General features: G+C 46.2%; 1 protein-coding gene across 1 annotated transcript in view; it reads right to left on the bottom strand.

Annotated features, from left to right (window-relative positions):
* The window catches only part of LOC148542397 (archaemetzincin-2-like), a 32965-nt gene extending 20318 nt beyond the window's left edge, over positions 1-12647 (bottom strand). The window contains 1 exon segment of the mRNA XM_088468552.1: positions 12568-12647. The gene's annotated coding sequence lies outside the window, so the exon portion shown is untranslated.
* Positions 12648-13156: the final 509 nt, after the last annotated feature.

The raw sequence follows: 13156 nt of genomic DNA, 5'->3' as shown, positions 1-13156 counted from the left end.
ATCATTAGGCTGAAAAATCAAAACAAACCCATCAGAGAGATAGCAAAAACATTAGGTGTGGCCAAATCAACTGTTTGGAACATTCTTAAAAAGAAAGAACGCATCGGAGAGCTCAGCAACACCAAAAGACCCAGAAGACCACAGAAAACAACTGTGGTGGATGAAAAAAGAATTATTTCCCTGGCGAAGAAAAACCCCTTCACAACAGTTGGCCAAATCAAGAACACTCTCCAGGAGGTAGATGTATATGTGTCAAAGTCAACAATCAAGAGAAGACTTCACAAGAGTGAATATAGAGGGTTTACCACAAGATGCAAACCATTGGTGAGCCACAAAACAGGAAGACCAGATTAGAGTTTGCCAAACAACATCTAAAAAAGCCATTACAGTTGTGGAACAACATCCTATTGACAGATGAGACAAAGATCAACTTGTACCAGAGTGATGAGAAGAGAAGGAAAGGAACTGCTCATGATCCAAAACATACCACCTCATCAGTGAAGCATGGTGGTGGTAGTGTCATGGAGTGGGCATGTATGGCTGCCAATGGAACTGGTTCCCTTGTATTTATTGATGATGTGACTGCTGACAAAAGCAGCAGAATGAATTCTGAAGTGTTTCGGGCAAAATTATATGCTCATATTCAGTCAAATGCTTCAGAACTCATTGGACAGCGCTTCACAGTGCAGATGGACAATGACCCGAAGCATACTGCAAAAGCAACCAAAGAGTTTTTTAAGGCTAAAATGTGGAATGTTATGCAATGGCCAAGTCAATCCCCTGACCTGAATCCGATTGAGCATGCATTTCACTTGATGAAGACAAAACTGAAGGGAAAATGCCCCAAGAACAAGCAGGAACTGAAGACATTTGCAGTAGAGGCCTGGCAGAGCATCACCAGGGATGAAACCCAGTGTCTGGTGTTGTCTATGCGTTCCAGACTTCAGGCTGTAATTGCCTGCAAAGGATTTGCAACAAAGTATTAAAAAGTGAAAGTTAGATTTAGGATAGTTTAGTTTGTCCCATTACTTTTGGCCCCTTAAAAAGTGGGAGGCACATAAAGAAACCATTGTAATTCCTACACCGTTCACCTGATTTGGATGTAATTACCCTCAAATTAAATCTGAAAGTCTGCAGTTAAATCACAACTTGTTTGTTTCATTTCAAAGCCATTGTGGTGGTGAATAGAGGACAAAATATGAAAATTCTGTCAATGTCCCAATATTTATGGACCTGACTGTATATTCATATAGTATGTGTATGTATATATAATATAATATGTGATATATATTTTAATGTGTTTGTGTGTGTATATATATATATAAATTAGGGGTGTGCACCGGCCACTTTTCGTGTTTTGTGTTTTGGTTTTGGATCTGGATCTTTCTTCGTGTTTTGGATCTGGATTGGTTTTGCCAAAACCACCCTTCCGTGTTTTGGGTTCTGGGTTTTGTGTTTTGGATCTGTATTTTTTTGAAAAAAAGCATAAAAACAGCTAAAATCACAGAATTTGTAGGTTTTTCTGTTCCTATGCTATTATTAACCTCAATAACCTTAATTTCCACTCATTTCCAGTCTATTCTGAACACCTCACACCTCACAATAGTGTTTTTATGTCCAAAAGGTTGCACCGAGGTAGCTGGATGACTATGCTAAGCGACACGAGTGGGTGGCACAAACACGTGACCCATCTAGGCGTGAAACTGCAGTGGCAGACAGGATGGCAGTTTGAAAAACTAGGCCCCAAACTGTACATAATGCAAAGAAAAAAAAGAGGTGCAAGATGGAATTGTCCTTGGGCCCTCCCACCCACCCTTATGTTGTATAAACAGGACATGCACACTTTAACAAACCAATCATTTCAGCGCCAGGGTCTGCCACACAACTGTGGCTGAAATGATTGGTTCGTTTGGGCCCCCACAAAACAAGCTGGCAATTAATGTGTCCCTGCACAAACTGGCTCTATGGAGGCAAGATGTCATCCTCATCCTCCTCATCCACCGATTCCTCACCCTCTTCAGTGTGTACATCCTCATCCTCACAAAGTATTAACTCGTCCCCACTTGAATCCACCACCACAGGTCCCTCTGTACCTTCTGGAGGCTGGTCTCCCTGGAAGAGCTGATAATTCATTTTGATGAACATCATCTTCTCCACATTCTGTGGAAGCAACCTCCTACGCCTTTCGCTGACAAGGTTCCCGGCTGCACTAAACACTCTTTCGGAGTACACACTGGAGGGGGGGCAACTCAGGTAAAATAGAGCCAGTTTGTACAGGGGCCTCCAAATTGCCTCTTTTTCCTGCCAGTACAGGTATGGACTGTCTGACATGCCTACTTGGATGCTGTCACCGATGTAATCCTCCACCATTCTGTCAATGGTGACAGTATCATATGCAGTGACAGTAGACATGTCAGAAATTGTTGCCAGATCCTTCAGTCCGGACCAGATGTCCAAACTTGGTCCTGCCTGCCCTGCATCACCGCCAGCGGGTTGCTTAGGATACCTAAGTTTTTTCCTGGCAGCCCCAGTTGCGGGAGAAAATGAAGAAGGAGCCGTTGACGTGTCACGTTCTGCTTCAGCTGACAGTGTGTTCACCAGCAGGTCTTTGCACCTCTGCAGGCTTGTGTCGGCCGGAAAGAGAGACACCACATAGGCTTTAAACCTAGGATCGAGCACGGTGGCCAAAATGTAGTGGTCTGATTTCAACAGATTGACCACCCTGGAATCCTGGCAAAGCGAATGAAGGGCTTCATCCACAAGTCTCACATGCCGAGCGGAATCGCTCCGTCTTAGCTCCTCCTTCACTTTCTCCAGCTGCTTCTGCAAAAGCCTGATGAGGGGAATGACCTGACTCAAGCTGGCAGTGTCTGAACTGACTTCACGTGTGGCAAGTTCGAAGGGCTGGAGAACCTTGCACAACACGGAAATCATTCTCCACTGCGCTTGAGTCAGGTACATACCCCCTCCTTTGCCTATGTCATAGGTGGATGTATAGGCTTGTATGGCCTTTTGCTGCTCCTCCATCCTCTGAAGCATATAGAGGGTTGAGTTCCACCGCGTCACAACCTCTTGCTTCAGGTGATGGCGGGGCAGGTTCAAGAGTGTTTGCTGGCGCTCCAGTCTTCGGCACGCAGTCGCTGAATGGCGAAAGTGGCCAGAAATTTTTCGGGCCACCCAAAGCGTCTCCTGCACGCCCCTGTCGCTTTTCAGAAAATTCTGCACCACCAAGTTTATTGTGTGAGCAAAACATGGGACGTGCTGGAATTTGCCCAGATGTAATGCCCACACAATATTGGTGGCGTTGTCAGATATCACAAATCCCCAGGAGAGTCTAAGTGGGGTAAGCCACTGGGCGATGATTTCCCTCAGTTTCTCTAAGAGGTTGTCGGTGGTGTGCCTCTTACTGAAACCGGTGATACACAGCGTAGCCTGCCTTGTAACGAGCTGGCATTTCTGAGATGCTGCTACTGGTGACGCTGCTGCTGTTGCTGCGTAAGGTGATACATCTACCCAGTGGGCTGTCACAGTCATATAGTCCTTAGTCTGCCCTGTTCCACTTGTCCACATGTCCGTGGTTAAGTGGACATTGTGTACAACGGCATTTTTCAGGACACTGAGGACACTTTTTCTGACGTTTCTGTACAGTCTCGGTATCGCCTGCCTAGTGAAGTGGAATCTAGACGGGATTTGGAACCGGGGACACACTACCTCCATCAATTGTCTAAATCCCACTGCACTAATGGCGGATACCGGACGCACGTCTAACACCAACATAGCAGTCAAGGCCTCAGTTATACGTTTTGCTTCAGGATGACTGCTGTCGTACTTCATCCTCCTCGCTAAGGACTGTTGGAGCGTCAATTGTTTAGTAAAAGTAGTGGTGTTCCTACTTCCTCTCTGGGATGATGAACGACTCCCAGCAGCAACAGCAGCAGCGGCAGCAGTAGGCGTAGCAATGCAGGATCCTCCGGAGGAATCCCGGATAGGAGAGTCAGTCATGCCAGTGACATGGCCTGCAGGACTACTTCCGATCCTGACTAAGGAGGAAATTGACGAGGAGGGAGTTGACGGTGTGGTTTGCAGGCGCTTGGATACAACAGGACAATGGGATTTAGGTGTCCCTGGACAGTTTCTGAACTTGACAGTAACTTTTTATGAACGCGCTGCAGGTGCCGTATAAGGGAGGATGTTCCTAGGTGGTTGACGTCCCTACCCCTACTTATTTCACCTTTACATATGGTACATATGGCAAGACAGTTGTTGTCCGGATTTGGATAGAAATATTGCCAGACCAAAGAGGTGGAATGTTTGGTCTTCTGCCCAGGCATGACCATGATGGGCTTTTTCATCCCACGGACAACAACTGTCTCCCCGGAGCCTGATTTAAACAAACCACATCACCATCAGAATCCTCCTCGCCAACTTCCTCCTCAGCGCCAGCTACACCAGTATCCTCATCCTGTTGTACTTCAACAGTGACATCTTCAATTTGCATATCAGCAAGTGGACTGTGGGTGCTCCTTTCAGCACTTGCAGGGGGCGTGCAAATGGTGGAAAGAGCCACCTCTTCCCGTCCAGTGCTGGGAAGGTCAGGCATCGCAACCACCACCACACTTGGACTCTCCTTCGGGATTTGTGATATCTTCTTAGAAAGCACAGTTCTTCGCTGTGCTTTTGCCAGCTTAACTCTTTTGATTTTTTTAGTGGGAGGAGGGCTTCCATCGTCATGTGAAGCTGAACCACTAGTCATGAACATACTAGGGATCGACCTTAGCCGTTCCTTGCCACTCCGTGTCGTAAAAGGCATATTGGCAAGTTTACGTTTCTCTTCAGATGATTTAAATGTTTTTTTCAAGGTCATTTTCCTGAACTTTGTCATTTGGGATTGTATGTGCCCTCTACTATGACATTGGGCATCGGCCTTGGCAGACGACGTTGATGGCATGTTATCGTCTATGTCATGACTAGTGGCAGCAGCTTCAGCACTAGGAGGAAGTGGTTCTTGATCTTTCTCTATTTTATTTTTATCGGAGAAAGTTTGGTCCTCCATTTATGTTATATCGATTTGATATATACGTGCGGCTAAACACAGAAAATATTTTTTTATTTTTGCTGGAGAGTAGTGCACTTTGTGGGTTACACCAGCCTTTAAGAAATGAGCCAGCCGGCTCTTTACTTATGGGACACAGGCGCACGCTTGGCACTACTTTGTTGATGCACGTGCGGCTACTGCGCACACAATTCACAAACACAGAAAATATATATTTTTTTGGTTTGGACTGGAGTGTACTTTCGGGGGTTACAGCACCCTTTAACGGTCAAGCCAGCCGGCCCTTTACTTATGACACAGGCACACGCTTGGCACTACTTTGTTGATGCACGTGCGGCTACTGCGCACACAATTCGCAAACACAGAAAATAATTTTTTTTTTGGTTTGGACTGGAGTGTACTTTCGGGGGTTACAGCACCCTTTAACGGTCAAGCCAGCCGGCCCTTTACTTATGACACAGGCGCACGCTTGGCACTACTTTGTTGATGCACGTGCGGCTACTGCGCACACAATTCACAAACACAGAAAATATATTATTTTTTTAGCACTTGGGGGGAGCACCCCTGATGGACAGAGCACCCCCTGGACAACACTACAGCACCCCTTTAGGTGTCCAGTCCAGCCAGCCCCTATGGACTTTGAAGTAGTGGACACAGCCCCTATTAACAACAGCAGCACAGCACAACACAGCCAGCCCCTATGGACTTTGAAGTAGTGGACAACAGCAGCACTATACTACACTACACTACACAGCCCTAACTCCCACCCTCCCTCTTCACTGTCCACAGCCGTGTGAGAAAATGGCGCCGACGCGGGTACCTTATATAGGATCCAAAACCCGCGAGACTCGGAAGGCGGGAAGATGACGTTTTGCCTCGATTTCAGAATCCGAGTCAGGCGGGAAAAGTCGAGCCTGACTCGGATCGGACTCGGATCGGGGGGGCTCGGGGGGGTTCGGATTTCAGAAATCCGAACCCGCTCACCCCTAATATAAATATGTGTATATATACACTAATGTGTGCATATTTATATACATATATATATATATTTTCATATAGTATGTGTGTTTGCACATATATATATATATATGTACAGAATAGGGGTGAGCGGGTTCGGATTTCTGAAATCCGAGCCCCCCCGACCCGAGGCCGATCCGAGTCAGGCTCGAGTTTTCCCGCCTAACTCGGATCTGAAATCGAGGCAAAACGTCATCATCCCGCCTTCCGAGTCTCGCGGGTTTTGGATCCTATATAAGGTACCTGCGTCGGTGCCATTTTCTCACTCGGCTGTGAAGAGGGAGGGTGGGAGTTAGGGCTGTGTAGTGTAGTGTAGTATAGTGCTGCTGTTGTCCACTACTTCAAAGTCCATAGGGGCTGGCTGTGTTGTGCTGTGCTGCTGTTGTTAATAGGGGCTGTGTCCACTACTTCAAAGTCCATAGGGGCTGGCTGGACTGTGTTGTGCAGTCAGTTCTCCATAGGGGCTGTGTCCACTCCAAAGTCCTGTGCAGTGTCCCAGTCCTAAAGGGGTGCTGTAGTGTTGTCCAGGGGGTGCTCTGTCCATCAGGGGTGCTCCCCCCAAGTGCTAAAAAAATAATATTTTTTGTGTGTTTGTGAATTGTGTGCGCAGTAGCCGCACGTGCATCAACAAAGTAGTGCCAAGCGTGCGCCTGTGTCATAAGTAAAGGGCCGGCTGGCTTGACCATTAAAGGGTGCTGTAACCCCCAAAGTACACTCCAGTCCAAACCAAAAAAAAAATTATTTCTGTGTTTGTGAATTGTGTGCGCAGTAGCCGCACGTGCATCAACAAAGTAGTGCCAAGCGTGCACCGGTGTCATAAGTAAAGGGCCGGCTGGCTTGACCGTTAAAGGGTGCTGTAACCCCCAAAGTACACTCCAGTCCAAACCAAAAAAAAAATTATTTTCTGTTTGTGAATTGTGTGCGCAGTAGCCGCACGTGAATCAACAAAGTAGTGCCAAGCGTGCGCCGGTGTCATAAGTAAAGGGCCGGCTGGCTTGACCGTTAAAGGGTGCTGTAACCCCCAAAGTACACTCCAGTCCAAACCAAAAAAAAAATTATTTTCTGTGTTTGTGAATTGTGTGCGCAGTAGCCGCACGTGCATCAACAAAGTAGTGCCAAGCGTGCGCCTGTGTCATAAGTAAAGGGCCGGCTGGCTTGACCGTTAAAGGGTGCTGTAACCCCCAAAGTACACTCCAGTCCAAACCAAAAAAAAAATTATTTTCTGTTTGTGAATTGTGTGCGCAGTAGCCGCACGTGCATCAACAAAGTAGTGCCAAGCGTGCGCCGGTGTCATAAGTAAAGGGCCGGCTGGCTTGACCGTTAAAGGGTGCTGTAACCCCCAAAGTACACTCCAGTCCAAACCAAAAAAAAAATTATTTTCTGTGTTTGTGAATTGTGTGCGCAGTAGCCGCACGTGCATCAACAAAGTAGTGCCAAGCGTGCGCCTGTGTCATAAGTAAAGGGCCGGCTGGCTTGACCGTTAAAGGGTGCTGTAACCCCCAAAGTACACTCCAGTCCAAACCAAAAAAAAAATTATTTTCTGTGTTTGTGAATTGTGTGCGCAGTAGCCGCACGTGCATCAACAAAGTAGTGCCAAGCGTGCGCCTGTGTCATAAGTAAAGGTCCGGCTGGCTTGACCGTTAAAGGGTGCTGTAACCCCCAAAGTACACTCCAGTCCAAACCAAAAAAATATATATTTTCTGTCTTGGTGAATTGTGTGCGCAGTAGCCGCACGTGCATCAACAAAGTAGTGCCAAGCGTGCGCCTGTGTCATAAGTAAAGGGCCGGCTGGCTTGACCGTTAAAGGGTGCTGTAACCCCCAAAGTACACTCCAGTCCAAACCAAAAAATATATATATTTTCTGTGTTTGTGAATTGTGTGCGCAATAGCCGCACGTGCATCAACAAAGTAGTGCCCAGCGTGCGCCTGTGTCATAAGTAAAGGGCCGGCTGGCTTGACCGTTAAAGGGTGCTGTAACCCCCAAAGTACACTCCAGTCCAAACCAAAAAAATATATATTTTCTGTGTTTGTGAATTGTGTGCACTGTGGCTGCACGTGCATCAACAAAGGAGCAGCGCGAAGCGCGCGCCTGTGTCCCATAAGTAAAGAGCCGGCTGGCTCATTTCTTAAAGGGTGGTGTAACCCACAAAGTGCACTACTCTCCAGCAAAAATAAAAAAATATTTTCTGTGTTTGTGTGCGCTTTAGCCGCACGTATATATCAATATAACATAAATGGAGGACCAAACTTTCTCCGATAAAAATAAAATAGGGAAAGATAAAGAACCACTTCTTCCTAGTGCTGTTGCTGCTGCTGGGAGTTGTTCATCATCCCAGAGAGGAAGTAGGAACATCACTACTTTTACTAAACAATTGACCCTCCAACAGTCCCTAGCGATGAGGATGAAGTACGACAGCAGTCATCCTGAAGCAAAACGTATAACTGAGGCCTTGACTGCTATGTTGGTGTTAGACGTGCGTCCGGTATCCGCCATTAGTGCAGTGGGATTTAGACAATTGATGGAGGTAGTGTGTCCCCGGTTCCAAATCCCGTCTAGATTCCACCTGCATCCTCAAAGCAGCAGCGACAAGCGTGCGTCTGTCTGTTAAAGGGTGGTGACACCCTCAAAGTGTGCTACACAAACAATAAAAATATTCTTCTTTTTTTTTCTGTCTTTGTGAAATGTGTGGGCTGTAGCCGCACCTGCATCCTTAAAGCAGCAGCGACAAGCGTGCATCTGTCTGTTAAAGGGTAGTGACACCCTCAAAGTGTGCTACCCAAACAATAAAAATATTGTTCTTTTTTTTTCTGTCTTTGTGAATTGTGTGGGCTGTAGCTGCACTTGCATCCTCAAAGCAACAGCGACAAGCGTGCGTCTGTCTGTTAAAGGGTGGTGTAACTCTCAAAGTGCTCCAAAAAATAAAAAAATATTTTTTTAATGTGTTTGTGACTTGTGTGCGATGTAGCCGCACTTGCATCCTCAAAGCAGCAGCGACAAGCGTGCGTCTGTCTGTTAAAGGGTGGTGACACCCTCAAAGTGTGCTACACAAACAATAAAAATATTCTTCTTTTTTTTTCTGTCTGTGAATTGTGTGGGCTGTAGCTGCACTTGCATCCTCAAAGCAGCAGCGACAAGCGTGCGTCTGTCTGTTAAAGGGTGGTGACACCCTCAAAGTGTGCTACACAAACAATAAAAATATTGTTCTTTTTTTTTCTGTCTTTGTGAATTGTGTGGGCTGTAGCCGCACTTGCATCCTCAAAGCAGCAGCGACAAGCGTGCATCTGTCTGTTAAAGGGTGGTGACACCCTCAAAGTGTGCTACACAAACAATAAAAATATTGTTCTTTTTTTTTCTGTCTTTGTGAATTGTGTGGGCTGTAGCCGCACTTGCATCCTCAAAGCAGCAGCGACAAGCGTGCGTCTGTCTGTTAAAGGGTGGTGTAACTCTCAAAGTGCTCCAAAAAATAAAAAAATATATTTTTAATGTGTTTGTGACTTGTGTGTGATGTAGCCGCACTTGCATCCTCAAAGCAGCAGCGACAAGCGTGCGTCTGTCTGTTAAAGGGTGGTGACACCCTCAAAGTGTGCTACACAAACAATAAAAATATTCTTCTTTTTTTTTCTGTCTTTGTGAATTGTGTGGGCTGTAGCTGCACTTGCATCCTCAAAGCAGCAGCGACAAGCGTGCGTCTGTCTGTTAAAGGGTGGTGACACCCTCAAAGTGTGCTACACAAACAATAAAAATATTCTTCTTCTTTTTTCTGTCTTTGTGAATTGTGTGGGCTGTAGCCGCACTTGCATCCTCAAAGCAGCAGCGACAAGCGTGCGTCTGTCTGTTAAAGGATTACATCGGTGACAGCATCCAAGTAGGCATGTCAGACAGTCCATACCTGTACTGGCAGGAAAAAGAAGCAATTTGGAGGTCCCTGTACAAACTGGCTCTATTTTACCTGAGTTGCCCCCCCTCCAGTGTGTACTCCGAAAGAGTGTTTAGTGCAGCCGGGAACCTTGTCAGCGAAAGGCGTAGGAGGTTGCTTCCACAAAATGTGGAGAAGATGATGTTCATAAAATGAATTATCAACTCTTCCAGGGAGACCAGCCTCCAGAATGTACAGAGGGACCTGTGGTTGTGGATTCCAGCGGGGACGAATTAATACTCTGTGAGGATGAGGATGTACACAACACTGAAGAGGGTGAGGAATCGGTGGATAAGGAGGATGAGGACGACATCTTGCCTCCGTAGAGCCAGTTTGTGCAGGGACACATTAATTGCCAGCTTGTTTTGTGGGGGCCCAAACGAACCAATCATTTCAGCCACAGTCGTGTGGCAGACCCTGGCACTGAAATGTTTGGTTTGTTAAAGTGTGCATGTCCTGTTTATACAACATAAGGGTGGGTGGGAGGGCCCAAGGACAATTCCATCTTGCACCTCTTTTTTTTCTTTGCATTATGTATAGTTTGGGGCCTAGTTTTTCAAACTGCCATCCTGTCTGCCACTGCAGTGCCACTCCTAGATGGACCACGTGTTTGTGCCGCCCACTCGTATCTCTTAGCATAGTCATCCAGCTACCTCGATGCAACCTTTTGGACATAAAAACACTATTGTGAGGTGTGAGGTGTTCAGAATAGACTGGAAATGAGTGGAAATTAAGGTTATTGAGGTTAATAATAGCATAGGAGCAGAAAAACCCACAAATTCTGTGATTTTAGCTGTTTTTATGCTTTTTTTCAAAAAAATACAGATCCAAAACACAAAACCCAGAACCCAAAACACGGAAGGGTGGTTTTGGCAAAACCAATCCAGATCCAAAACACAAAGAAAGATCCAGATCCAAAACCAAAACACAAAACACGAAAAGTGGCCGGTGCACACCCCTAGTACAGAATAATCCGGCACTCGCCAGTGGGAAATGCAATGTGCCTGGGTGCCAGTCCAACAAAAGTGCACATGTATATTGGAAAAACGGAGGGCACTCCACAGGTCTCAGCAGCAACAGTAAAACAAACCAGACAGAGCCGGTAGAATATGCCAACATGCGCTGAACGTTGGCATATACTACCGGCTCTGTCTGGTTTGTTTTACTGCTGCTGCTGAGACTATACACACACGCACTTCCTTGTGTCTGGTCTTATGCCGGGTACACATTTAACAATATATATATGATTATATATATAAATATATAATAGCATGCAACATCGGCTGTTCACTTGAATTCAATTCACAGAAATATCGCTGCACAGCTGATGACAGATATATCTGCTCATCGTGCGGTGTGTACGGGCGGTCTACCACACGCCCGTACACTTGCTGTAGAAGCCGGCAGGTAGGGGGTCTCGATGTGACCCCCGGCCAGGGGGACCGGAGAAGATGGTTGTTCACTGTGAATGAAGAACCATAATCTGCAGATATATCTTTCAGCTGTGTACCCACTTTAAAATTGGTGGTGCGATTATCTGCTAGGGGACACCTGCCAAAATTTTGCCTAGGGCCCAAATTTTCTAGGGCCGGCTCTGCCCGTACCCAACTCGTCTCCAGAACACCTGGAAATTATGCATAAACTCACAATTGGATTTGATTCACCAAGTAACGTCTGACAATTTGTTTTATAAGTGTCACAGAGTGTTTTTAAAAATATGTTCTCGTATGCTGATCACAACTTAACAGACTGTCTAATCATAAGAGAAGTTGTATCATTATAACTATTTCATTCCATTTTTGGAGGTAAAAGGCCACATATGCGTTAGACAAAATGCTTATGTCCATTGCAATTAATCAAAATAGTCATGTTTGCAGCAAAGAATTGGAGCTAAAGACAAATCAGCATTGTCTGGCTGCATGATGTGTTTTTCCAGAGGTGTTACACCTCAATCATCTGATCATTGGCCCTGATTCAGAGCCGGATGCTCTGACCAGAGCGCTCGCTCTGAATCAGGGCCCACCTCCATTAATATGGAGCGTCCTCCTGGACGCTCGTATAGCTGTGGGTCACCACCCACAGCATATACGAGCGTGCAGAATGATGGTCGCGATGGTTTTGACCATCACGACCATCGGAACTGCGAGTAAAAGCCTGCGGTTGAGTTTTTCAACCGCAAGGCCAGGAGTGATTTTGGCTCTATCAGAGCCAAAATCACTCCCACTGACATCACTAGTGATGTCAGTGGGGCCGGCTTCAGACGGTAGGCGTTCCCTTGGGAACGCCTCCGTCTGGCAGGCACGCCCCCGGCACGCCCACCAAAGGGGGCGTGCTGTCAGTCAACATCGACAGCACGCCCCCTTTGATGAGACACTCCGAGCAAAGGAAAGTCCTTCGCTCGTCGGGTCTCGCGCATGCACATGACGGAGCTCCCTCCGTCGTGCGCATGCGCAGTCGGACCATCGACCCACTTGCGAGAGTACAGCCGCTCGCGAGTGGGTCTGAATGAGGGCCATAGTCTGCCCTAGCCCAGTACAAACAATGTGTCATTCAGATTGTCATTAACAGCAGTTAGCTTACCAGTAGTAAGATTCAGCCACTGTATAACAGCCGACGATTCACAGGTGCTAGGAAAGTTTGTTATTGTTAGATAATCCCTTACAGCAGGAAGTAGTCAATGTTTTCAGTCTGGCTTCTTAATATTAACCTTGCTGACTTTGCGCCCTCTGCTGGCAGACTGACGTTTTTGTTTTTTTTTCTTCCAATTCCGTATTTACATTACAGTGTTGGAAGTAACTCTACATCATCACTTCTGAGACTTTCCAAATACTTACACACTCCACTATGGTATATTGTCCTGGCAAGTTCTCAGAACCATTTTTGGGATCTAGAAACTGGACATTTTAACCACTTAACGGACAATTTTTTGTTTTTTTCTAAACACTGCTCAGAAATTGTTTTTATGAGTAAAGTAGGTGAAGAACATCTATTTCAAATTATCCGAAATGATTTAATAAAAAAAAAATATATATATATACATTTTTGAAACATCGGTACACCACCATCGGAACATCGCAAGCATTGTGACCATCGCAACTTTCCATTTCACAGCGGCTTCAGGTACACTGGGGGATGAGGGGCGCTGGGATACCGTTTCCCAGCGGCTGCT

This window comes from Taudactylus pleione, unplaced genomic scaffold (genome assembly GCF_031769625.1).
Source record: "Taudactylus pleione unplaced genomic scaffold, aTauple2 ptg000012l, whole genome shotgun sequence".
Classification (NCBI taxonomy): domain Eukaryota; kingdom Metazoa; phylum Chordata; class Amphibia; order Anura; family Myobatrachidae; genus Taudactylus; species Taudactylus pleione.
The sequence above is the reverse complement of the archived record's forward strand: the minus strand, read 5'-3'. Positions and strand labels throughout refer to the sequence as shown.